At 46.2% G+C, this 27,757-nt stretch overlaps 1 non-coding gene across 1 annotated transcript; it reads left to right on the top strand.

Annotated features, from left to right (window-relative positions):
- The first annotated feature begins 11,567 nt into the window (after window positions 1-11,567).
- On the top strand, window positions 11,568-11,638 carry trnap-cgg (transfer RNA proline (anticodon CGG)). The gene has a single exon. It is a non-coding gene; the product is annotated as a tRNA-Pro (tRNA).
- Window positions 11,639-27,757: the final 16,119 nt, after the last annotated feature.

Genomic DNA, 27,757 nt, shown 5'->3' with positions numbered 1-27,757 from the left:
TCTGGAATGCACTGCCTGATTGGGAGATGAAAGCAGATTCAATCGTAACTTTCAAAAGGGATATGGACAGATGCTGGAAGGGAAAATGTACAGGATTACAGGAAAAAGCCACGCAGCAGGACTAATTGTAATTTGTCTCTACCAAAGAGACAACACTGGCATGATGGACCAAATGGTCTCTTTGTTCGTCATTCTGTGATTCCATAGACATCATGTTGCTAGAATTCCCTCTGACCTGGAAGAGAATCAAACCGATTCGAGGTATTGTAAACACCACCCATGCCATGTTGTTTATTCTCTGTTTTTCACATTGGCTGCCCCTCGTTCTTTCTGTGTTTCCAGCCTGGTCTGCTCCTCTGACCTTCATTCCTGACACTCTATCGACCGTGGCTGACTCATTGTTTGCAATGTTGTGTAATGGTGACTTCACCTTTAAGAAACTGTACCTTTAAGAGACCAAGCCACTGATGCAACAGATGACATCATCATACATATATAAGGAGACACCATTTTGAGAGACACATTCGAACATGGCTTGTCGAGAGCACACACACACCAATGAGAAAAAGACCTGTGACCTGTGATCACGCCATGTAGATAAGAAAGACAATAAATACTGTTTGTATTGAATCTGAATATAAACCCTGGGGTCATCATTTAATGTAGACATAAGAACACAGCACAACACTATATTTTTCTGACATTGAGGATTAAAAAGAAGTAATCACACAGACAATCAGGGCGGCACAGTGGCGCAGTGGTTAGCACCGCAGCCTCACAGCTCCAGGGACCCGGGTTCGATTCCGGGTACTGCCTGTGTGGAGTTTGCAAGTTCTCCCTGTGTCTGCATGGGCTTTCTCCGGGTGCTCCGGTTTCCTGCCAAAAGACTTGCAGGTTGATAGGTAAATTGGCCATTATAAATTGTCACTAGTATAGGTAGGTGGTAGGGAAATATAGGGACAGGTGGGGATGTTTGGTAGGAATATGGGATTAGTGTAGGATTAGTATAAATGGGTGGTTGATGTTCAGCACAGACTCGGTGGGCCGAAGAGCCTGTTTCAGTGCTGTCTCTCCAATCTAATCTAATCACAACCAGGGACATACTGAAGACTTACATTGACAATTCCAGATTTAAAGAAATAACAATCATCATGTGTGCACAACAACAGCCAGTCTTTCCAGCCTTTACAGAGATAGACAGCAACCCAGGGCCACACTGGAGCAAATGGCTCACAAGACTTGAACTCCTAATGATGGCACTCGCTATCAATACACACCGAAGAAAGAGAGCGTTACTGTTACACTCTGCTGGACCAAAAGTTGACAATACACTCAGCGACACTGGAACCGAAAATGATTATGATGTTGCGATGCATTTTCTAACAAGATATTTTCAAGCAAGGACAAATCCTCACTCTGAAATTTATGTTTCAGGCAAGCAAAACAATATGGTGCGAGACTCTTGACCACTACATGATGAGACTCAGAAGTCTGAGAAAGAGGCAAATAACGTGACGACGAGATTCCCCTGAGAAACACACAAAACACAAGGACACAGAGGAAACCCAGAGAAAGGTCAAGGAAGACCAAGACAGAAGTCACAATCACATTCAAACATCCAATCATTGCAGTGGTGAGGATCCTTATTACAAAACTTGTCCTTCGAGAGGGAAGAAGTGTCAAGTCTGCAGAAAAATGGGACATTTCACTACAGTATGCTGATCGAAGCCTGCAGGAAACATTCACAGATTTAAATGCCAGAAGGAAGATTACATATTTGCAGCACGAGAGAAGATTTTTGTTGCTCGCGACCACAAGTCCCGACACGTGCCCATGTGTGATGTCTTCAGAGGCAATTAGACAATATCTGCAGTAATTGACTCGGAGCAATGATCAACAAAATGGATGCTCCGACATTCCACAAGTAACAGAGAAAACAGAAACTGTAATTGAACAAGCTGATATCTAAAATCTTCTCCCATGGATCAGATACTCCTCCACCAGTCCTAGGGATCGTCCAAGTTACTTTTAAGTCCTCCCAGGGGTCCACATGTCAGACTGAGTTCCATGTTGTAGAATCAAGCAAAGAAAATGTGCTCAATTCCAAAACTATCAGCAAGTTGAAACTGATTACGATCAACATAACCAGAGGTCAGAACTACATTGTGAAAGAAGACAGTCTGAAGAAGGATCCACAATATATACAAAGACATCGGCAAAGTAAAAAAGAAAACTTTATTTTAGTTTGTTCAGTTTGTTTCTACTGTGCCTACCCACTGTTTTTTTCATGTTTGTGATTGTGGCTGTTTAGTTTTTCAGTCCATTAACACCCTATCTGCACTAATGCTTTGTCTTTCAGCACACCATTAACATATTGCTTGCCTTTTTCTGGTCAACTATTCTGTGGCCTTGTCCTATCTACACCTTCTCCTTTGTCATCTCTTGCCCCACCCCCGCTTTACTTGCTTATAATCTTTTACATTTCTAATATTTGCCAGTTCTGAAGAAGGGTCAGTGACCTGAAACGTTGACTCTGCTTCTCTCTCCACAGATGCTGCCAGACCTGCTGAGTCTTGTCAGCACTTTCAGTTTTTATTTCAGATTTCCAGCATCCGCAGTATTTTGCTTTTAAGAAATTCGATGAATCAGTTTCCTTATTTATTTCTGACAAATGATAGATTTGAGTTAGGTAAGGTACAAAGGGTTACAGAAACAAGCAGACAAATGGTGTTAATATACAGATCAGCAAATATCTAATTGAATGGTGGAACAGACTCGAAAGGCTGAATGTCCTCGTCAAGTTCCTATGTTTCTCTTCATTGTCCAAACCCCAACAGTAAACGTCTTTGTTCTCTCCATAGACGTTGAATGAGCCATCGTGTGTTTCCAGTGTTTTGACTTGTTTAAAGGTCGGTTTTTGGGATGAGCCGATGGAATTTAAAACAGATATCCGACTTCAAACTGCTATTAACCGAGGCCACGCCATTGTCGGATCATTTAATGACCACTCAAAATTCACCTGAGACCAGTGTTAGTGTGCAGCTATGAGAGGGGATTTCTGTACAGTCAGGGCAGGGAACAGCAGTGAGACCAGTGTTAATGTGCAGCTATGAGAGGGGATTTCTGTACAGTCAGAGCAGGGAACAGCAGTGAGACCAGTGTTAATGTGCAGCTATGAGAGGGGATTTCTGTACAGTCAGGGCAGGGAACAGCAGTGAGACCAGTGTTAATGTGCAGCTATGAGAGGGGATTTCTGTACAGTCAGGGCAGGGAACAGCAGTGAGACCAGTGTTAATGTGCAGCTATGAGAGGGGATTTCTGTACAGTCAGGGCAGGGAATAGCAGTGAGACCAGTGTTAATGTGCAGCTATGAGATGGGATTTCTGTACAGTCAGAGCAGGGAACAGCAGTGAGACCAGTGTTAATGTGCAGCTATGAGAGGGGACTTCTGTACAGTCAGAGCAGGGAACAGCAGTGAGACCAGTGTTAATGTGCAGCTATGAGAGGGGATTTCTGTACAGTCAGAGCAGGGAACAGCAGTGAGACCAGCGTTAATGTGCAGCGATGAGAGGGGATTTCTGTACAGTCAGGGCAGGGAACAGCAGTGAGACCAGTGTTAATGTGCAGCTATGAGAGGGGATTTATGTACAGTCAGGGCAGGGAACAGCAGTGAGACCAGTGTTAATGTGCAGCTATGAGAGGGGACTTTTGGACAGTCAGGGCAGGGAACAGCAGTGAGACCAGTGTTAATGTGCAGCTATGAGAGGGGATTTCTGTACCGTCAGGGCAGGGAACAGCAGTGAGACCAGTGATAATGTGCAGCTATGAGAGGGGATTTATGTACCGTCAGGGCAGGGAACAGCAGTGAGACCAGTGTTAATGTGCAGCTATGAGAGGGGACTTTTGGACAGTCAGGGCAGGGAACAGCAGTGAGACCAGTGTTAATGTGCAGCTATGAGAGGGGATTTCTGTCCCGTCAGGGCAGGGAACAGCAGTGAGACCAGTTTTAATGTGCAGCTATGAGAGGGGATTTATGTACCGTCAGGGCAGGGAACAGCAGTGAGACCAGTGTTAATGTGCAGCTATGAGAGGGGACTTTTGTACAGTCAGGGCAGGGAACAGCACTGAGACCAGTTTTAATGTGCAGCTATGGGAGGGGATTTTTGTACAGTCAGGGCAAGGAACAGCACTGAGACCAGTGTTAATGTGCAGCTATGGGAGGGGATTTTTGGACAGTCAGGGAATGGAACAGCAGTGAGACCAGTGTTAATGTGCAGCTTTGAGAGGGGATTTCTGTACCGTCAGGGAATGAAACAGCAGTGAGACCAGTGTTAATGTGCAGCTATGAGAGGGGATTTCTGTACAGTCAGGGAATGAAACAGCAGTGAGACCAGTGTTAATGTGCAGCTTTGAGAGGGGATTTCTGTACAGTCAGGGAATGAAACAGCAGTGAGACCAGTGTTAATGTGCAGCTATGAGAGGGGATTTCTGTACAGTCAGGGAATGAAACAGCAGTGAGACCAGTGTTAATGTGCAGCTATGAGAGGGGATTTCTGTACAGTCAGGGAATGAAACAGCAGTGAGACCAGTGTTAATGTGCAGCTTTGAGAGGGGATTTCTGTACAGTCAGGGCGGGGAACAGCAGTGAGGGAGAGAAGCTGTCGGTATCTGGGTAGGGTCTGAGTTTATCGAATAGTATCAAGAAAGAGCAATTATATTGGGACTGGGTTGTGTTCTCTCTCACACACAGACAGTTACTCTCCCTCCCTCTGTCTTGCTCTCTCTCACAGACACATACCCAATTTTTTCTCTCTCTTGTGAACTCTGTCTCATACTCTTTCTCTCTGCCCATTTTCCAGTAGAAATAGAAAGCCTTCTACTATTTTGGAGAATCTGGAGTTGTTCTTCTTTGGGAAGACAAGGTTGAGATGAGATTTGATAGAGGTGTTCAAAATCATTAAGGGTTTGGACAGAGTAGATAGGGAGAAACTATTCTCATTGGCAGAAGTGTCAAGAACCAGAGGGCACAGATTTAAGGTGAAAGGCCAAAGAACCAGAGGCAACATGAGGAAAAGCTTTTTTATGCAGCGACTGGTTAGGATCTGGATTGCACTGCCTGACAGTGTGGTGGAGGCAGATTCAATCATGACTTTTGAAAGAGAATTTAATAATTATCTGAAGAAAAGAAAATGCAGGGTTACAGGCAAAGGCGGGGGAGTGTGACTAGCTGGCTTGTTCTTGCAGAGAGCTGGCATGGACACAAAGGGCTGAATGGCCTCCTTCTGTGCTGTAACCTGTCTATGATTCTATGACTCTAATCCTAGAGATTACCAGTGCCTGTGAGTGTCTCAAATGTCTACAGGTGGTGAACCAGCCCACAAACCAAGGAATGAAGCGAGGGGAAGCCCCTCGAACTGTATCGTTAATATTCTCAATTGCTGTAAATGTAAAACTGTAATTGACATGACAATTGTGAAACGGAAGGGTTGGGAAGAAACTCATGACAGTATTGAAGGAAACTGATCTCCCTTGCAATGTTTGTATTTTTTGGTGCTGTTTGGAAACTGTTTGGCAATGTAATTTTTCCAGATTTTTATGAATAAAGTATATTTTGGAAATAAAAAAAATCATTTCAAGTCAGTAACCCTTCATCACAGCTGACAAATATTATAAATGAAAAGGTTTTAAGCAAGTAAAGCTGGGGGTGGGGCAAGAGATATCAAAAGAGGTGTTGATTGGACAAGGTCACAGAGAATAACTGACCAGAAGGGCATGGAACAAAGGCGAACAGTGCTGAACAGTGCTCAATGGTGTGCTGAAAGACAAAGCGTTAGTACAGAGAAGGTGTGAATTGACTGTAATGCACAAAGCACTCCGAACACAAACATTAAACATTTTTTTTAAAACAGAAACAATGGGTAGACACAGTAGAAACAAACTAACCAAACTAAAAAAAAACCTGAAATAAATTAACCAAAGAAAAAAGAAAAAAGAAAAAAAAAATAAACATAAAAAAGTGTGTTGGGGGGGAGTGTGGGGGGTGGGGTCCGTCATGCTCTGAAATGATTGAATTTAATGTTCAGTCCGGCAGGTTGTTGCGTGCCTAATCACTGACCTGATGCTCTCTCCACAGATGCTGCCAGACCTGCTGAGTACTTCCAGCACTTTTTGTTTTTGTTTCAGATTTCCAGCATCTGCAGTATTTTGCTTTTATGTTATGAGAGTACTTCTACTGTTTTTGTAAACATGGTTTAAATATGTAAAGTTGAATTATGGACACTGATTCATGTGGAATCTTGAGGAGATTCCTCCAGTCCTCTGGCATGATTCCCATATTCAAGGAGGATTGAAAGATTGTGGTTCGAGTCTCCGCTATTTCCAACCTTACTTCCCTCAGCAACCCAGGATGCAGCCCATTCAAACTGGGTGACTTTTCTACTGTGAGAGCTGCCAACCTTGTAATTGTCTCCGCTTTATCTATTTTCATTCCGTCCAATTTTCTCACTTCCTCCTCCTTTAATGTGACATTTGCAGCATCCGCTCATTTTGTGATGCCAGATGAAATGTACTTAATTAGTATCTCAGCCACACCCTCTGCCTCCACAGGATCTCCTTATTGACCCACCCTTTCATTGTCTGTCCATATGTTGGTAAAAGACTTCAGTGTTCCCAGTTATGTGACCCGCTAATCTTTTCTCATACATTCTCTTGCTGATCTCATTTCCTTTTTCAGCTCTCCTCTGTACTTTCTGTATTCTGCTTGTTTCTCTACTGCATATGAATCCTCACATGATTTCGATATGAATGATTTTTGAACTATTTTGTTGAAGGATTGAGTTTTGTAAATTTCTCCCTAGCTCCCCTCATGGTCAGGCAGAAAGTTTAACTGCTGTGTTTTCAAACAGCAACAGCTTTATTTGAAAAGCCATTGTGACAGGATTCCGGGTTTTAATCCAGTCACAAATCTAGTTCTGATGTCTTGTGGCTCCAGCTGTCACATGACCTGTCAGAGGATGACCTCATAATTGACCCAGTCATGGAGCTGTGGGTTGATGTTTAAATTGCTTCAAAATAATTTTCCAGAAGGACAATTAAATTGAATCGATATATAAAAGGTAGATTTTGTGAATTTGTGCTCCCAGTGGAAATTCCTGCAGTCTGCTGGTTTTCATATCCCCAATTCCCCACAGGAAGCTCTGTGCTCGGAGTCTGCATTCATTCTAACAACATTACACAGAACCATTTCATGGGAGACCCCAGTGTGAATTGTCGACAGGTGGGTCAGTTTTAACTTTCAAAGTAACACAGAAGCAAAATACTGCAGATACTGGAAATCTGAAATAAAAACAGAAAATGCTGGAAATACTCAGCAGGTCTGGCAGCACCTGTGGAGAGAGAAACAGAGTTAACGTTTCAGATCTGTGACCTTTCATCAGAGCTGGGCTGAAATTGTTTGTGGAACAGACACGATGGGTCAAGTGGCCTCTTTCTGTGCCTTAAACATTCTCTGACTCTGTGATTCCATGAGATTGTGGAATCAATTTCAGGGTCGATGACATTGCACTCTGCAAGGATAGGAAGATGGAGATTATTAAGTACAGTGCAAGAATATAGATGCTTTTACATTATTTTAATCGAAATTGATTTAAATTTTGTGCTCACGAATCCTATCTTTTGATCACAATGACATTGATAACAATGGAAAAAGCAAGACTTGCATTTCACGACCACAGGACGTTGCAAAGCCTTTTACAGCCAATGAAGGACTTTCCAAGTGTAGTCACTGTGGTCATGTAGGAAACATGGTGGCCAATGTGCGCACAGCAAGCTCCCAGAAACAACAACGTGATAAAAACGAGATAATCTGTTTTTAAGTGATGTTGATTCAGGGTTAAACAATGACCAGTACCCCAGAAATAATTCCCCTTCTATTCTCTGAAATAGTGCCATGGTACCTTTAACATCCACCTGAGAGGGCAGAGGGATCCTCAGTTTTCTGTCTCACCTGAAAAACAGCATTTCTGACAGTGCAGCACTGCCGTAGTACTGTACTGGAGTGTCAGCCATTTTTAAAGGGCTGTTAGTCCGACTGGAAAATATTTAAAGGAAGATGAAATGAAATGAAATAAATACATTGCTTTTGCCTCTCTCCCATCCCCCCAATAACAGTTAAATTAATTATTTGCCCTTCCCTCCCAAAACCTACCTTTACCATCTGACCTTCCGCCCAAAACTGCACAAACTGTAAACTATAACCCTTCCCACCATCCCCTACACCCATGACATTAATTTGACTCCGTCCCCCCTCCCCCACACTGAGAAACTTACCTTCTCCCCCCTCCCCACCAGTGTTGCACCTCATTTCCCCGGATGGGGCTCCGAAGGCACGGCAGTGCCGGTGACCGGGCTGAAGATCGCAGCTGGATATCAGGAACTGATGGGATAATAATTAATGCAGGTTTGTGGTCCCGTTGCCGAGCGGTGGGGGTCCCCCCACAACGTCTCGCCGTCGCCGGCAATATCGAGCCAGGCCCTGCCGGCGTTGAGGTCCATGGCGGGCCTCATCCGGGGCCATCTTCAGGCGGCTCCCACCCCACCCCCACCACAGATCTCGACGTTGAGGGCTCTATAGAATCCAGCCCATTGTTTCTGTCAATCTCAACTCCACAAAGATTTGTCTGTTAATTGTAGAAAAATTAAAGCTCTATAACCTTTTGATAAAAGGGGGTTTCAAATCCATTTCCAAACAAATGATAGTTCTCATTGTGTCTAGAACATGTTTTCTTACATACAAACATACCAATTAGGAGCAGGAGTAGACCACTCGGCCCCTCGAGTCTGCTCCACCATTCAATAAGATCATGGCTGATCTGATTGTAACCTCAACTCCACATTCCCACCTGCCCCCGATAACCTTTCACCCCCTTGTTTATCAAGAATCTATCTACCTCTATCTTAACATATTTCAGAATTTCTGTCGTCCAGCAACTCTCACTTTATTTCCTGGATTTCACCTAAAAAATGTATTTCCACACTTTGGATATCCTGTACTTCATTAATGTTTTTGCTCTCTGGGGATTTCCCTTTAATTATATTCAGCGCTGGTATTTTACTGCCACACACTGACTGAAAGTGTCCCATCTTTCTGCAGGAAAAACACTCAGCTTCTTTGGCGAGGCCACACCTACTGCAATTGGTTGCAGCTACCACTAGATGCTCTTCCCGTCTTTCTTGTCTTTTACCCCTAATTTTTCCTTTTGTTTTCTGAACAAATTCAATTGAGTCTGCAACTCTCGAGATCAGACTCTCCCTGTCCCCTTGGACAACGGATTGGTTAAACTTTCTAACCTCTGTTTGTCTGCTCAATTGAAACTCTTTCGTTAATGTGAGACCAGCCCTGGACTGTAGATGATCTGAAAGGGTGTTGTCTAATACCCCGAACACAATCCTGTCTCCATTCAGCTCTTCCCTTAAGTTGCGGTATTCACAATCCTCCGTGAGATTGTACAAGTCATTGATAAATGAATGAATACTCTCCCCTTTCTGTTTTGTACGCTTATTAAATTCAAAGTGATTCCTGACAATGCAGCAGCCAGCCGACGTCATCAGAGCGCTCCAAGCTGCGCACATGCACAAACAGTCTCCTGCGCTCTGAGATGCTGCGCATGCTCAGCCTCCGTCTTCCAGGACGAAGTGGCGCATGCGCGGGAAAACTCTCTACCCCCTCTCAGCCACTCACTCCAGGCCGCTCGCTGCCCGCTCCTCGCTACCCCGCTCCCCCGCCCTCCGGCCACTTGCTACCCCCCTCACCCCCGCACTGCCCTCTCTCCGTCCACTCACGGCCCGCTTCCCCCCTACGTCCCTCCAGACACTAGCTCTAAGCCATGCTGCTTCCCTCCTCTCGGCCTCTCGCTCCAATATTCGATCATTCTTCACCGCACCACCCGAGAAAGCAAGGCGAGCCTCGGGGGGTGATGGGGCAATGTTGGAGTGAGTGGCCGAGAGGAGGGAAGCGGCAGAGCCCATGGCCTGGAGTGTGAGCGGCCAGAGAGCAGGATGGGGGTGGTGGTGGGTGAAGCGGGGAGTGAGCAGTCAGAGAGTGGGATGGGGGGAAGCGGGGAATGATTGTCCGGAGAATGGGATGGCACTGTTTAGAGGGGATTTGAGGAAAAAATGTTTCACCTCGAGGGTGGTTGGAATCTGGAACACATTGCCTGAAGGAGTGGTAGAGGCAGGAACCCTCACAACATTTAAGAAGTATCTAGATGAGCACTCAAAACGCCACAGAATACAAGGCTACGGCCACGTGCTGGAAAATGGAATTAGAATAGATAGGTACTTGATGGCCGGCACGGACACGATGGCCGAAGGGCCTGTTTCTGTGCTGTATAACTCTATGACTCTATGAAACCTCACTGAATTACAGAGGGTGTGCAGCACTGTCAGAGGTGCTGTCCTTCTGATGAGACTTCAAACAGCGCAACGTTCTCCGAGTATCAACCAAAACATGTCCATTGTGTAGATATGTGCCATATTTGCTTATGAAATGACAGTCACTGCTCCGAAAGTAATTCACTTTAGGTGAATTAAGATGACTTGGTACTATATAACGCGAATGCGCAAGAGGTAACGGGGGACTGTTGGGGTGGGACGGAGGCGGCGATGGCAAACTTTGAGGGGATTTTTGGGTCGAAGTTGTTTTCTGTGATAAATTGAGTAGCTCCATCTTTAATCCAGGCAGCTGCCTGAATGTCACAGACAGTGACGTTTCAGTGGAAGAGGCTGCATTTGCGCATGTGCTAGTACAGCGTCACCTGGTGGTTGCGTTGTCAGCAAATGCAGCATTTGAACTTTGGCTCCACGATGACATTTTTTCCTCAATTAAAATATGTCTTGAGTGCCTTAATAACTTCTTCACATGTAGCCTTCTGTTCTTCATGAGGATGTTGCCTGCACACTCCCTCCATTGCAGACAATAGCGTACTGACCTGTTCCATGTCTGGCTTCTGCACGAGACCCGATGCAGTACGATACCTTGCAAATCTCTGGAACCATCTCGGCCAGTCCTCGGCTTGGTCCAGTCCAGTGACCTTTTCAAAGGTGCAGGCAAAGATTTCTCCATCTTCGCTTTGGTTTACTGTGGCCCCATATAATATTCTGATATCTGTCAAGGCTTAGTACAGAATTTATAAGAATCTGACAGTTAAAATAACCTGAGTTTACTCTACACACCTTGCATTGAAGGTTTCATCGACAACTCTCCATGAGGTGCCACACAGATTATATTACATCACTTCCTGTGATGATGCACATAGTCTATTTATATAATCTGCCCAGTAACAACCCAATGTCCACTCTTATATTATTGCACAGATGTGAGAAAAGCTGAGGATGGGAATGGAACGTCTGAATGAAGATTTCATGATGCTGATGATGTAAATGAGGCTGATCTGTTACCCATTCCACAATCCCTCTTTATTTCTGTGCATGTTTCTCGATGCTGTTTCAACCAAATTGAAAAAGAATCACAAATCCTCCTCTGGAGCCTCAGGTGTTCATTAATAAAAGGCATGGTGGCCAAGTGGTAAGGCGTCAGTCTCGGAAACTGAAGATCACGGATTCAATCCCGTCCGTGCCTTATGATTAGATTCTCACTTTAAATGTGATGTTTCCAGAAAAGATGTGCGTTGCATTTGTGTCGGCCATCTGGAAATCAGTGTCATGTTACACTTTATTCTGGACACTGTGAAGAACATGAGAAGCAGCCACATGGTTCCTCGAGCCTTCTCTGCCATTGACAGAGTGAAAATAACTGAGGTCCAAGCACTGAACCTTTTTACTGTGCATTTGCTTGATATTTAACAGAGCTATTCTATTAAGGGCGGCACAGTGGCGCAGTGGTTAGCACCGCAGCCTCACAGCTCCAAGGACCCGGGTTCGATTCCAGGTACTGCCAGTGTGGAGTTTGCAAGTTCTCCCTGTGTCTGCGTGGGTTTTCTCCGGGTGCTCCGGTTTCCTCCCACAAGCCAAAAGACTTGTCGGTTGATAGGTAAATTGGCCATTATAAATTGTCACTTATGTAGGTAGGTGGTTGGGAAATATAGGGACAGGTGGGGATGTTTGGTAGCAATGTAGGATTAGTATAAATGGGTGGTTGATGTTCGGCACAGACTCGGTGGGCCGAAGGGCCTGTTTCAGTGCTGTATCTCTAATGTAATCTCATCCCACATCCCGCACTCCTGTCCTTTCCCCCATTGCCCTGTTAGATTTTCCATGTCAGATAAATAGCCAATTCCATTCAGAGTTAACATTGAATCTGCTTCCACTGACCTTTCAGGATTGCATTCCAGACCAGAACAACACACTGCTGAAAAAACAATCTCCTCATCACAACTCGAATTCTTTTGTCAATTACTTTAAATGTGTTTCCTCTGGTTACTGACCCTTCTGTCACTGGCAACACTTTCTCGTTCTTTACTCTATCAAAACTCTTCAGGATTTGCATTTCCTGCTGCCTTTGCTGATATAACAAGGCTGAGCACACATCACCAAAAGGAATATGATTGGCTCTGAATCACATTTATCCTTCCTGTCAATCTGATGTGGACCTTGTATTTTCCCGGAACCAAACAATCTGAGCAGCAAGTGTGGGTTCCAGTGATTCCCACCGCTCTGAGAGAGAGAGAGGATGTGATAATGAGCCAGATAGAAGAAAGGAGTGAGATAGAGAGTAAAATAGCACTGGTCTGTTTCTACTAACCCCCGGCCCCCTACTTAAAATGGCATCATTTTCTCCTGCCTCTCCACATTCTAATCCATTGATTAATGCAATCCTTTCATCTGAAACATAGAACATAGAACAGTACAGCACAGTACAGGCCCGTCGGCCCACGATGTTGTGCCGAAACTTTAACCTACTCTCAGATCAAACTACCTACATACCTTTCATTCTACTATCATCCATGTACCTATCCAAGAGTCGCTTAAATGTCCCTAATGTATCTGCTTCTACTACCACCGCTGGCAGTGCATTCCACGCACCCACCACTCTCTGTGTAAAGAACCTCCCTCTGACATCTCCCCGAAACCTTCCTCCATCACCTTAAAATTATGTCCCCTGGTGATAGCCCTTTCTGCCCTGGGAAAAAGTCTCTGGCTATCCACTCTATCTATGCCTCTCATCATCTTGTACCCCTCTATCAAGTCACCTCTCATCCTTCTTCGTTCCAATGCGAAAAGCCCTAGCACCCTCAACCTTTCTTCGTAAAACATACCCTCCAGTCCAGGCAGCATCCTGGTAAATCTCCTCTGCACCTTCTCTAAAGCTTCCACATCCTTCCTAGAATGAGGCGACCAGAACTGAACACAATATTCCAAGTGTGGTCGAACCAGGGCTTTATAGAGCTGCAGCATAACCTCGCGGCTCTTAAACTCAATCCCCCTGTTAATGAAAGCCAACACACCATATGCCTTCTTAACAACCCTATCAACTTGGGTGGCAACTTTGAGCGATCTATGGACATGGACCCCAAGATCCCTCTGTTCCTCCACACTACCAAGCATCCTGTCTTTAAGCCTGTATTCTGCATTCAAATTCGACCTTCCAAAATGAATCACTTCACACTTTTCCAGGTTGAACTCCATCTGTCCCTTTAATTCCTGTTTCCTAATCCATTGATGTTTCACAATGTACTGAACTGTCCCAATCCATTGATATAACTCAGTCTATAGAATTTCTCAATCCACTGATATTTTCCAGTCCATTGACTATCCCAATCCATTAATGGTTCCTGACCATTGACATTCCCAATCCATTTATATTACCTGTGATTTCAAAGCAACTGTGGAATACAAATAGTATCAGTATTATCAGATACATCGAGATGAGGTGCAATAGCCAAGTGGACAGATGTCAGGTTTATCAAGAAAAAAGCACTGGCTCGATATTTGTCCAGTCTATCACTGGATCTGAACTCTCAACCTCCTGTTTTTCTGTGGGTCTGCTGACTTGTAGATGTGAAGAACCATTGGATGTTTCTCAATCCTCTGACTTTTCTCATTCTTGTGCCATATTTGTTCCTTTGGGTTCACCAGTGAAGAAAATTATTCCCTTTTACATTTGGTGAAGACTTTAATAACCTCACATCCTTGTGTCTCACCATCTCAGGTCAAACTCCCTACAGAAACTTTAAACATTTAACTATTCTGCTGGAAACATTTTCAAGGGCGCAGCCATTCCTTCATTACGCTTCCTTCTTTGACATGTGATTGACAAATATGTGTGTAATGGAGAGAGAGAGAGTGAAAAAAGAGAGATAGTGCGATAGAAAGTTAGAGGACCAGCTAAAGACAGATAGAGAGAGAGAGGCAGAGAGAGGTAAAGCGATAGATAGATAGAGAGAGAGAGAGAGAGAGAAGGAGAGAGAGTCATTGAGTCATGGAGTCACTACAGTACAGGAACTCATTTTGCCCATCAAGCCCATGTAAATCAATCCATTCAGTCCCATTCCCCCGCTCTATCCCCATCGCCCTGTAAGTTATCTAAACCTGTCATATTTATTATAATCTTGTACATGTCTATCAAATCTCCCCTCAATCTCCTTTGCTCCAAGGAGAACAACCCCAGCTTCTCCAACCCAGCCTTACAGCTAAAATCCCTCATGTCTGGAACCATTCTGATAAATCTTCTCCAGCCTCTCAAGGACACTCACATCCCTCCAAACGTGTGTTGACTAGAACTGGATGCAATTCTCTGGTTGTGGCCCAACTAGAGATTTATACAGGTTCGGCATAACTTCCCTACTTTTGTACTCAGTACCTCACTTTATGAAGCCCAAGATCCCATATGCTTTGCTAACTATTTTCTCAATGTGTCCTGCCACCGTCAAAGAACTATGCATATGAATCCCCAGGATTTTATTCCTAAAAATATGCTTTCTTCATATAAATCTGTAAAAAATGCATTATACAACAGTTCAAAACAGCACCAAGTTGACATTCCAAAAAGTGCAAAGGAAATCAGTTTTCTTCAATACAGGAGTGAGTTGCCTCACAACCCTTCCACTCCATTTTACCTGACATGGACATTTTACAGCAAACCCATATCTGGTGTATACAGCACGAGGGGTTTCCAATGGGTCCAGCTGCCCAGTGCACTATGGCGGGGGGACCTTACACAGTGGTCTTTCCCCATTGAGCCTTTGCAGTGGCTACCCCAAGCTTTAGTGCGTCCCTCAGCACGTAGTCCTGGACCTTGGAATGTGCCAGTCTGCAAAACTCGGTCGTGGACAACTCTTTGCGCTGCAAGACCAGCAAGTTTCGGGCAGACCAAAGAGTGTCTCTCACCAAATTGATGGTCCTCCAGCAGCAGTTAATGTTTATCTCGGTGTGCATCCCTGGGAGCAGCCCGCAGAGCACAGACTCCTGTGTTACAGAGCTGCTTGGGATGAACCTCGACAAAAACCACTGCATCTCTTTCCACACCTGCTTTGCAAAGACACATTCCAGAAGGAGGTGGGCAACTGTCTCTTCCCCACCGCAGCCACCTCGAGGGCCGCGTGTGGAGGCGGCGAGACTTCGGGCATGCAGGAAGGATCTGACAGGAAGGGCTCTTCTTACCACCAACCAAGCTACATCTTGGTGCTTGTTTGAAAGTTCTGGTGATGAGGCATTCTGCCAAATGACTTTGGCAGTCTGCTCGGGGAACCATCCGACCGGATCCACCATCTCCTTTTCCCGTAGGGCCTTGAGGACATTCCGTGCAGACCACTGCCTGATGGATTGGTGGTCAAAGGTGTTTTCCCGCAGAAACATTCCCACGAAGGATAGCTGGTATGGTATGGTCCAACTGGATGAAGCGATCCGCGGCAATGTGACCAGACCCATCCTTCGCAAAACCTCAGCACATAGTGACACTTGGTGTTTGTGTTCTGGGGCTCCACACACAGCTTGGTGCAGCTGCACACGAAGGTGGTCATCAGGATGAGTGCGACGTTGGGTACATTTTTCCCGCCCTTGTCCAGAGGTTTGAACATCGTGTCCCTCCCGCCCTGGTCCATTTTAGATCTCTAGATGATGCAGTTGAAGTCACCGCCTAGGATGATCGGCCTGGACGTCGCCAGCAGCAGTGGGAGCTGCTGGAAGACGGTCAGCCGCTCGCTGCGTTGTACTGGTGCGTACACGTTGATCAACCGGAGCGGAGCGTTGTTGTACATCACGTCTGCTACGAGGAGGCGGACGCCCACCACCTCCTTAACTTCGGAGATGGTGAAGTTACCTCCCCGCAGCAGAATACCCAGGCCGGAGGAACGACAGTCATTACCCCCCGACCAGATCGATGGCCCGTGGGACCACCATCGCGACCACTGCCTGTAGGTGCTGAGGTGTGGTATTCCACACTCCTGCAGAAACAGTAGGTCAGCTTTGACCTTGGCAAGGTAATCCAAGGTTGAAACACATCGCGTAGTCGATTTAATGCTACGCACATTAATGGAAGCAATTCTTACACCCATTTTTTACTAAAAATTAGTTGTTGCTTCCCATACCATTTGTCCTCGCCGCCTTGATGAAGGGTCACTGACCCGAAACGTTAACTCTGCTTCTCTTTCCACAGATGCTGCCAGACCTGCTGAGTGGTTCCAGCATTTATTGTTTTTATTTCAGGTTTCCAGTATCCGCAGTATTTTGCTTTTATATCGCTGTCTCTTGCTGGTTTGCTCAGTACCTTTCTCTGTCTGTTCATTTCTGGATCCAGATAATATCTTCCTGGTTTTCTGTGTGTCTTTCTCTGCCTGCCTCATTGTCGGTGCTGTTACTCTGTGTCCTTGTGTCATTGGGCAGTGAGGGTGAGTCCGTCAGCACGTGTGTTGCTGATTCCGGGATTCTTGAGAAATCCGACTCCAATCCTATTTTTATAAAAACATTGGGGAATGAACATATTTCACTAACGGGCAGCTGAACTTGAAAGCAGTCGTCAGCAGAGTGCTGCAGGGGAAGCGTGTTGGGCCCATAACACAGCGGTCGATGGATCGAAACCATTCTCTGCGATTTATGTTTGGTAACAATACAAACAGTTCACTTTCAAAACATCAAGTATTTTACCCATAATAACAAGATGCTTCCAAAGGCTCTTTATTGCAATCAGCTTCTTCTTTTCAGTGAACACATCAATCAGTAACAAATCACTTTTGCTCACACGAACACAAGCTGCAAACACGGACCAGCCGAGTCTCTCCCACTTTGTCAACCCCTTCCTGCAGAGCCTCCTCTCCACCACCAGATGGTGATGTTGGCCACAATAAAACCAGGACAAATGGTCACAGTGAGGAGACGGTCAGTAACAGAAAATAAAACAAAAACAGGGAAAACCTTTACACAACAACAGGGTACATCTTTACACAACAGAAAACATATTTACACAACAGGAAATACCTTTAGATAACAGGGAGAACACAATCATACGAATGCCTTGTTTCTCCATTTCAGTCTCGTTGCCTCTCTCTCTGTCCCTCACTTTTGCTTCCTCACAGTCTATTCTTGGTTTTCTGTGTGTTTTTCTCTCTATCCTGTTGTCGATGGTGTTAGTCAGCGTCCTTGTAACATTGTGTAGCCAGGCTGAGCCTCCCAACACCTGTGTTGCTGTAATAAAAACAGAAAATGCTGGAAATGCTCAGTAGGTCTGGCAGCATCTGTGCAGAGAGAAACAGTTAACAGTTCAGGTCTGTTTCCTTAACTCACATTAACTTTGTTCTCTCTCCACAGATGCTGCCAGACCTGCTGATTATTTCAAGCATTTTCTGTTTATGTTTCAGATTTCCAGCATCTGCAGTATTTTGCTTTTGTACGTGTGTTGCTGTGTCTGGGACTGTTTGAGTGCAATGCTATTGCTTTTTCAACAGCGTTGAAACAAACATTTATCTCGTTAATACACAGCTGGATATAAACAGCAGCCTGCAGCAGAGGGCGCAATGGAAGTTTATTGACACAAATAATTCACCAGCACTATATTTACTGCTGCCCACAATCACACCACACTTCATCATAACACGTTTTACTCTTTATTTACATCAACTTCTTGCTTCCAGTAAACACTTCAATTTGGAACACAGCTTCCAAATCACCTTTATTCACAAACCCGAACACACACCAGCCCAGACATTCCCCTTTCTGTCAACCCATTCCTGCATCACTGTCTCTCCACCAACAGTTGTTGCGAGAATCATACAATCATAGAATGGCTACAGCACAGAAGGAGGCCATTCAGCCTGTCGAACCCGTGCTGGCTCTCTGTTAGAGCAACTCACCTCATTTCACTCCCTGGTCAGTTCAATTTTGGAGGTGGGAAAACTTCTCGAAAGAATAATTCGGGACAAAATTAATAATCCCATTGACAAATGTGGGTTAATTCAAGAAAGCCAGCATGGATTTCTTAAGGGAAAATTATGTTTAACTGTCCTGCTGTAGTTTTTTTGATGAGGTAACAGAGAGGGATGATGAGGGCAATGCTGTTGATGTGGTGTACATGGATTTTCAAAAGGTCTGGCAGCATCTGAAAGGTCACTGACCTGAAACGTTAACTTTGCTTCTCTCTGTGCAGATGCTGCCAGACCTGCTGAGTATTTCCAGCATTTCTTGTTTTCATTATGGCACAGAGTTCCCTTTTCAAACTTACAGAATTAACCACAATAGTGTACTCTGAGATTCAAGTTAAATACCAGCCCAATATTTACACACATTATGATTTTATAAGTTTCAGTATTAATTCCCATAGTGCATCCTGACATATACATTAGATATAACATAACATAAGAACAGAGGAAATCGGAGCAGGAGTAGGCCATTCGGTCCCTCAAGCCTGCCCTGCCATTCAGTAAGATCATGGCTGATCTGCCCCAGACCTCAACTCCTCTTTCATGCCAGCTCTTCATAGCCCTCAACTCTCCAATATTTCAAAAATCTATTTACATCCTCTTTAAATACTTTCAGTGATTTAGCCTCCAATACTGTCTGGGGGAGAGAATTCCAGACATTCACTACCCTCTGAGAGAAGAAATTCCTTTGCATCTCAGTTTTAAATGAGTGTCCCCTTATTCTGTAACTTTGTCGCCTAGTTTGAGATTCCCCCACTAGTGGAAACATCTTCTCAACATCGACCCTGTTAATAAAAACAAGAAATGCTGGAAATACTCAGCAGGTCTGGCAGCATCGGTGAAGAGAGAAGCAGAGTTAATGTTTCAGGTCAGAGACCCTTCTTCACCCTGTTAAGCACCCTCAGAATCTTGTACGTTTCAAAAAGATCACCCCTCATTCTTCTAAACTCTAATGAATAACCTGTTTAGCCGTACTTCATAAGTCAACCCCTTCATCTCAGGAATCAGCTGAGTGAATCGCTTTTGAACTCCTCCAATGCCAGTACATCCTTTCTTAAGTCTAAATCTCAAGTGCGATATCAGATTGAGAGAATCTGAAAGATAGTATAACCTGAGATACAAACTGAGAATTCAGTTTAAAACTCACCCGGATTGTGAAACTAAAAGATACAATAGCAATTCAATTTGTATAGACTGTGCTTTGGATCATATTCCAGCCCTCATACAGTATCAGACTGGAAGATACTGTAGCAATTCCATTAGTGCAGACTCAGCTCTACATTACAGAGCAGGGAACATATTTAAACAGCCCGGAACACTTTTACACAAGACGGATCATATTTACACAACTGAGAAGATCTTTACCCAACAGGGAACCATTTTACACAATAACAGAGAACATCTTCACACAACAGCGAATACAGTAACACAACAGAGAACATATTACACAGCAGGAAATATCTTTAAAAGAACACAGGGAACATCTTTACACAACAGAGAGCACAATTACATAAATCATCAGTCTTTCGCTGTCTCTTGCTGGTTTGCTCAGTCCCTTTCTCTGTCTGTTCCTTTCTGGGTCCTGATAATATCTTCCTGGTTTTCTGTGTGTCTTTCTCTGCCTGCCTCATTGTCGGTGCTGTTACTCAGTGTCCTTGTGTCATTGTGCAGTGAGGGTTAATCCGTCAGCACGTGTGTTGCTGAGTCCGGGATTCTTGAGAAATGCGACCACAATCCTATTTTTATAAAAACATTGGAGAAATGAACATATTTCACTAACAGGCAGCTAAAATTGAAAACAGCAGTTAGCAGAGTGGCGCAGCGGAAGTGTGCTGGACCCATAACCCAGAGGTCGATGGATCGAAACCATTTTCTGCTATTTATGTTTGGTAGTAACACAAACAGTTCACTTTCAAAACATCAAGTGTTTCCCCATAATAACAAGACGCGCTCGATTGCAATCAGCTTTTTCCTTCGAGTGAACAGATCAATCAGTAACAAATCACTTTTGCTCACATGAACACAAACTGCAAACACGGACCAGCCGAATCTCTCCCACTTTGTCAACCCCTTCCTGCAGAGTCTCCTCTCCACCACCAGATGGTGATTTTGGCCACAATAAAACCAGGACAAATGGTCACAGTGAGGAGACAGTCAGCAACAGAAAATAAAATAATAACAGGGAAAACCTTTACACAACAACAGGGTACATCTTTACACAACAGAAAACATATTTACACAACAGGAAATACCTTTAGAAAACAGGGAGAGCACAATCATACAAATGCCTTGTTTCTCCATCTCAGTTTCGTTGTCTGTCTCTCTCTCTTCGTTCCTCACTTTTGCTTCCTCACAGTCTATTCGTTTTCTGTGTGTTTTTCTCTCTGTCCCGTTGTCGATGGTGTCACTCAGCGTCCTTGTAACATTGCGTAGCCAGGCTGAGCCTCCCAACACCTGTGTTATAGAACATAGAACATAGAACAGTACAGCACAGTACAGGCCCTTCGGCCCACGATGATGTGCCGAACCTTTAACCTACTCCAAGATCAAAACTACCTTCATACCCTTCATTCCACTATCATCCATGTACCAATCCAAGAGACGCTTAAATGTCCCTAATGTATCTGCTTCTACTACCACCGCTGGCAGTGCATTCCATGCACCCACCACTCTCTTGTGTGAAGAACCTACCTCTGACATCTCCCCGAAACCTTCCTCCATCACCTTAAAATTATGCCCCCAGGTGATAGCCCTTTCCACCCTGGGAAAAAGTCTCTGGCTATCCACTCTATCTACGCCTCTCATCATCTTGTACCCCTCTATCAAGTCACCTCTCATCCTTCTTCGTTCCAATGATAAAAGTCCCAGCTCCCTCAATCTTTCTTCGTAAGACATGCCCTCCAGTCCAGGCAGCATCCTGATAAATCTCCTCTGCACCCTCTCTAAAGCTTCCACATCCTTCCTATAATGAGACGACCAGAACTGAACACAATATTCCAAGTGTGGTCTAACCAGGGCTTTATAGAGCTGCAGCATAACCTATAGAGCTGCAGCATAACCTCGCGGCTCTTAAACTCAATCCCCCTGTTAATGAAAGCCAACACACCATACGCCTTCTTAACAACCCTATCAACTTGGGTGGCAACTTTGAGCGATCTATGGACATGGGCCCCAAGATCCCTCTGTTCCACCACACTACCAAGAATCCTGTCTTTTTTCCTATATTCTGCATTCAAATTCAACCCTCCAAAATGAATCACTTCACACTTTTCCAGGTTGAACTCCATCTGCCACTTCTCAGCCCAGCTCTGCATCCTGTCAATGTCCTGTTGCAACCTACAACAGCCTTCCACATTATCCACAACTCCAGCAACCTTCGTTTCATCGGCAAACTTGCTAACCCAGACTTCCACTTGCTCATCCAAGTCATTTATAAAAATCACAAAGAGCAGAGGTCGCAGAACAGATCCCTGCGGAACACCACTGGTCACCGAGCTCCAGGCTGAATACTTTCCATATACTACCACCCTCTGTCTTCTATGGGCCAGCCAATTCTGTATCCAGACAGCCAACTTTCCCTGTATCCCATGACTCATTACTTTCTGAATGAGCCTACCATGGGGAACCTTATCAAACGCCTTGCTGAAATCCATATACACCACATCCACTGCTCTTCCTTCATCAATGTGTTTTGTCACATCTTCAAAGAATGTAATAAGACTTGTGAGGCATGACCTGCCCCTCACAAAGCCATGCTGACTGTCTCTAATCAAACTATGCTTTTCCAACTAATCATAAATCCTGTCTCTCAGAATCCTCTCCAATAATTTGCCCACTACCTACGTAAGACTGACTGGTCTATAATTCCCAGGGTTATCCCTATTCCCTTTCTTGAACAAGGGAATAACAATTGCCACCCTCCAATCATCTGGTACTACTCCAGTGGACAGTGAGGACGCAAAGATCATCGCCAAAGGCGCGGCAATCTCTTCCCTCGCTTCCCTTAATATCCTTGGGTATATCCCGTCTGGCCCCAGGGACTTATCTGTCCTCATGTCTTTCAAAATTTCCAGCACATCCTCCCTCTTAACATCAACCTGTTCGAGCATATCAGCCTGTTTCACGCTGTCCTCACAAACGACCAGGTCCCTTTCACTAGTGAATACTGAAGCAAAGTATTCATTTAGGACCTCCCCTACCTCCTCCGACTCCAGGCACAAGTTCCCTCCACTATCCTTGATCGGCCCTACCGTCACTCTGGCCATCCTCTTGTTCCTCACATAAGTGTAGAACGCATTGGGATTTTCCTTAATCCTACCCGCCAAGACTTTTTCATGTCCCCTTCTAGCTCTCCTAAGTCCATTCTTCAGTTCCTTCCTGGCTACCTTGTAACCCTCTAGAGCCCTGTCTGATCCTTGCTTCCTCAACCTTAAGTAAGCTTCCTTCTTCCTCTTGACTAGCTGTTCCACATTTCTTGTCATCCAAGGTTCCTTCACCCTACCATCCCTTCCTTGCCACATCGGGACAAACCTATCCAGCAGTCGCAGCAAGTGCTCTCTAAACAACCTCCACATTTCTGTCGTGCATTTCCCTGAGAACATCTGTTCCCAATTTATGCACCCCAGTTCCTGCCTAATAGCATTGTAATTCCCCCTCCCCCAATTAAATATTTTCCCATCCCGTCTGCTCCTGTCCCTCTCCATGACGATAGTAAAGGTCAGGGAGTTGTGATCACTATCACCGAAATGCTCTCCCACCGAGAGATCTGCCACCTGGCCTTGTTCGTTGCCAAGCACCAAATCCGACATAGCTTCCCCTCCAGTCAGCCTATCTACACAAACAGGTCAGTGGCAAGTGGTCCAGAGGAAAACCACAAAGAAAAAACATCCCAAAGCCACCACCCAAACCAGTGGCAAGAGGAGGCTCTCTTCTGAATAAGACTGCAACAACCCCTCTTCACTGGACGGGGAAATGCTGGAACGACAGCCCCTTCAAAAGAGGCGGCAGAACTCCGAGATGGATGATAAAGCATCCCAGCCCCCGGGCACTGGAAGCTGTGATGGGCCCGGCGTGGCCCAACCCCAATGCCTCACACGTAACGACGTGGCCAACGCATCTCAGCTCCGGGACACCAGGAGCAAAGACACGTCTGGCGCACCTGAGCTCCGGGAGACCGGGAGCTGTGATGTTTTCGAGGAGGAACAGATGGAAGCAGCTGAGGACAACCCAATCCTCTCTGCCTACAAGACCCCCCCGATGTCACCCGAGCGGAACAAACCCTGCATGAAAAATCAGGAGGGGTTTCTGAGCCCAACCAACGTGAAACTGCTTGCGCACACGATGGGTATGCAGGAACATCCCGAAGGACTGGGACTAGCAAGGACAAATGGTATGGGAAGCAACAACTAATTTTTCGTAAAACATGGGTGTAAGAATTGCTTCCATTAATGTGCGTAGCATTAAATCTACTACGCGATGTGTTTCAACCTTGGATTACCTTGCCAAGGTCAAAGCTGACCGACTGTTTCTGCAGGAGTGTGGAATACCACACCTCAGCACCTACACGCAGTGGTCGCGATGGTGGTCCCACGGGCAACCGATCTGGTCGGGGGGTAATGACTGCCGTTCCTCCGGCCTGGGTATTCTGCTGCGGGGAGGTAACTTCACCATCTCCGAAGTTAAGGAGGTGGTGGGCGGCCGCCTCCTCATAGCAGACGTGATGTACAACAACGCTCCGCTCCGGTTGATCAACGTGTACGCCCCGGTACAACGCAGCGAGCGGCTGACCGTCTTCCAGCAGCTCCCACTGCTGCTGGCGACGTCCAGGCCGGTCATCCTAGGCGGTGACTTCAACTGCATCATCGATGCGGCTGGACGATCCAGCAGTGACGACAGCAAACTGGACGCTACGTTCAGATTCCTAATAGAAACAATTAAGGATGCCAAACTGCACGACGTCTTCAGAAAACCTGCAGACGGAGCGCAGCGCAGATACATATGGTCAAGATCGGACAGGTCTGCCCGTTCCAGGATTGACTTCCTGTTTGTGTCCCGTGCTGTCACGGTCGGATCCACCGACGTCAAGCCGGTGTTCTTCTCTGACCACTGCCTCTTACTGGCCGACTGTCACTTACAGGACGACCAGCGGGTTGGCAGAGGGATGTGGAAGCTCAATGCGACACTGCTGACCCCAGAGAACGTTGAGGAACTCAAAAGGGATTACAAAGGTTGGAGGATCGTGAAACCCCTCTTTGAGTCTCCAGTTCACTGGTGGGAAGCGATTAAGGAGAACATCAAGAGGTTCTTCATCCACAAAGGTGTTCAGAAGGCGAGAGAGAGACAGAGGGAACTGTCCCGACTCCAGAAAATTATGCAAAATCTACTCCGGTTGCAGTCAATGGGGGTCGAGGTCAAGGAGGACCTCCAAGAGGTGAAGAGCCAGCAGGCCTCGCTCTTTGCCAAGGAGGCCTCCAAGATCATCTTCCGATCCAGAGTCCGTTCCATCGAGCACGATGAGACGTGCTCGCGTTACTTCTTCCAAAAGGTACACAGAGAGAGCTCTGTTATCAGCAGCCTGAAGGAAGAAGATGGCTCGGTAACGTCTTCGCAGTCCGACATACTAAGGATCAGCAAATCCTTTTATGTTGGGCTGTATGACGCGAAGCCCACAGACAGCAGAGCCTCCCAGTCCTTCCTGTCATCTATCACAGAGGTCTTAGATGACAGCAGGAGGGAGAGACTGGACAAGCCGCTAACTCTGGACGAGCTGACAAAGGCCGTCCAGTCTTTCGAGACGAGTAAAACTCCCGGGAGCGACGGCTTACCGGTCGAGTTGTACTCGGCCCTGTGGGACTGGGTCGGCCCGGACCTGCTGGAAGTATACGAGAGTATGCTCCTGGCCGGCAGCATGTCAGAATCCATGAGAAAAGGCATCATCACCCTCATTTACAAGCAGAAGGGGGAGAGGGCAGAAATCAGAAATTGGCGGCCCATCTCACTGCTTAATGTTGATTACAAGATTCTGTCCAAAGTCATAGCCAGTCGAGTCAAGTCTGGTCTGGAGTTGGTGATTCACCCCGATCAGACCTGTACTGTACCCGGCAGGAAGATCTCTGATAGTCTCGCGCTACTCAGGGATACGATCGCCTACGTACGGAACAGGAGGGTGGACACCTGCCTCATCAGCCTGGACCAGGAGAAGGCTTTTGACAGGATATCGCACACCTACATGATGGACGTGCTTTCCAAAATGGGGTTTGGGGAGGGAATCTGCAATTGGATCCAACTGCTCCACACAAACATCAGTAGCGCAGTCTCAATCAACGGGTGGGAATCGGAAAGTTTCCCGATCAAATCTGGAGTCAGACAGGGCTGCCCTCTGTCCCCGGTCTTGTTTGTTTGCTGCATTGAACCCTTTGCTGAATCTATTAGGAAGGATGCGAGCATAAGAGGGGTGACAATCCCAGGCAGCGGAGGCACTCAGGTCAAAACCTCCCTGTACATGGATGACGTCGCCGTTTTCTGCTCGGATCCGCTGTCCGTGCGCAGACTGATGAGCATCTGCAACCAGGTCGAACTGGCCTCGGGAGCCAAAGTTAACCACGGCAAGAGCGAGGCCATGTTCTTTGGCAACTGGGCTGACCGATCCTTTGTCCCCTTCACCGTCAGGTCAGATTACCTGAAGGTGCTGGGGATATGGTTCGGAAGGGCCGTGGCGTGCACCAAAACATGGGAGGAGCGAGTAGCCAAGGTACGACAAAAGTTGGGCATGTGGGGGCAGCGATCTCTCTCCATTGTGGGTAAGAACCTGGTCATCAGGTGCGAGGCGCTCACGTTGTTGCTATACGTGGCGCAGGTCTGGCCCATACCCCACTCCTGTGCCGTGGCAGTCACCCGAGCCATTTTCCGCTTCGTCTGGGGATCTAAAATGGACCAGGTCCGGAGGGACACGATGTTCAAATCTCTGGACAAGGGCAGGAAAAATGTACCCAACGCGGCCCTTATCCTGATGACCACCTTCGTGTGCGGCTGCATCAAGCTGTGTGTAGATCCCCAGTACGCAAACTCCAAGTGTCACTACGTGCTGAGTTTCTATCTGTCCCCGGTGTTGCGAAGGATGGGCCTGGTCACATTGCCGCGGAACGCTCCATGCAGTTGGGCGGTGCTGTACCACCTATCCTTCGTGGAGCAGTTTCTGCGGGGAAACACCTTTGACCACCGGTCCATCAGGCAGTGGTCTGCACGGAATGTCCTCAAGGCCCTACGGGAAAAGGAAACGGTGGATCCTGTCGGATGGTTCCCCGAGCAGACCGTCAAAGTCATTTGGCGGAATGCCTCATCACCAGAACTTTCAAACAAGCACCAAGATGTAGCTTGGCTGGTGGTGAGAAGGGCCCTCCCCGTCAGATCCTTCATGCACACCCGAAGTCTCGCCCCCTCCGCACAGTGCCCCCGCGTTGGCTGTGGTGTGGAAGAGACGGTCGCCCACCTCCTCCTGGAATGTGCCTTTGCAAAGCAGGTGTGGAAAGAGATGCAGTGGTTTTTGTCAAGGTTCATCCCAAGCAGCTCTGTCACACAGGAGTCTGTGCTCTACGGGCTGTTCCCAGGGACGCACACCGAGACAAACATCTACTGCTGCTGGAGGACTATCAATTCGGTGGAAGACGCCCTTTGGTCTGCCCGAAACTTGCTGGTCTTCCAGCGCAAAGAGTTGTCCACCACCGAATTTTGCAGACTGGCACATTCCAAGGTCCAGGACTACGTGCTGAGGGACGCAATAAAGCTTGGGGCAGCCGCAGCAAAGGCTCAATGGGGAAAGACCACAGTGTCTGGTTCCCCCACCAAGCTGGACTGAGGGGCTGGATCCATGGGAAATCCCTCGAACTGTATCGTTAATATTCTCAATTGGTGTAAATGTAAAACTGTAATTGACATGACAATTGTGAAACGGAAGGGTTGGGAAGAAACTCATGACAGTATTGAAGGAAACTGATCCCCCTGGCAATGTTTGTATTTTTTGGTGCTGTTTGGAAACTGTTTGGCAATGTAATTTTTACAGATCTTTATGAATAAAGTATATTTTGGAAATAAAAAAAAAAATCTACCTATTGAGTCAGGAAACCTTCCTGGACACACCTGACAAAAACTGCTCCATCCAAACTATTTGCACTAAGGAGGTTCCAATCAATATTAGGGAAGTTGAAGTCACCCATGACAACAACCCTGTTACTTCTGCACCTTTCCAAAATCTGCCTCCCAATCTGTTCCTCCGTGTCTCTGTTGTTATTGGGGGGTCTATTGAAAACTCCCAATAAAGTGACTGCTCCTTTCCTGTTTCTGACTTCCACCCATAATGACTCAGTAGACAAACCCTCCTCGATGACCTACCT

Source organism: Heterodontus francisci, unplaced genomic scaffold (genome assembly GCF_036365525.1).
Source record: "Heterodontus francisci isolate sHetFra1 unplaced genomic scaffold, sHetFra1.hap1 HAP1_SCAFFOLD_51_1, whole genome shotgun sequence".
Lineage (NCBI taxonomy): Eukaryota > Metazoa > Chordata > Chondrichthyes > Heterodontiformes > Heterodontidae > Heterodontus > Heterodontus francisci.
Note: the sequence above shows the minus strand (reverse complement) of the source record. Positions and strands in the feature narration are given on the sequence as shown.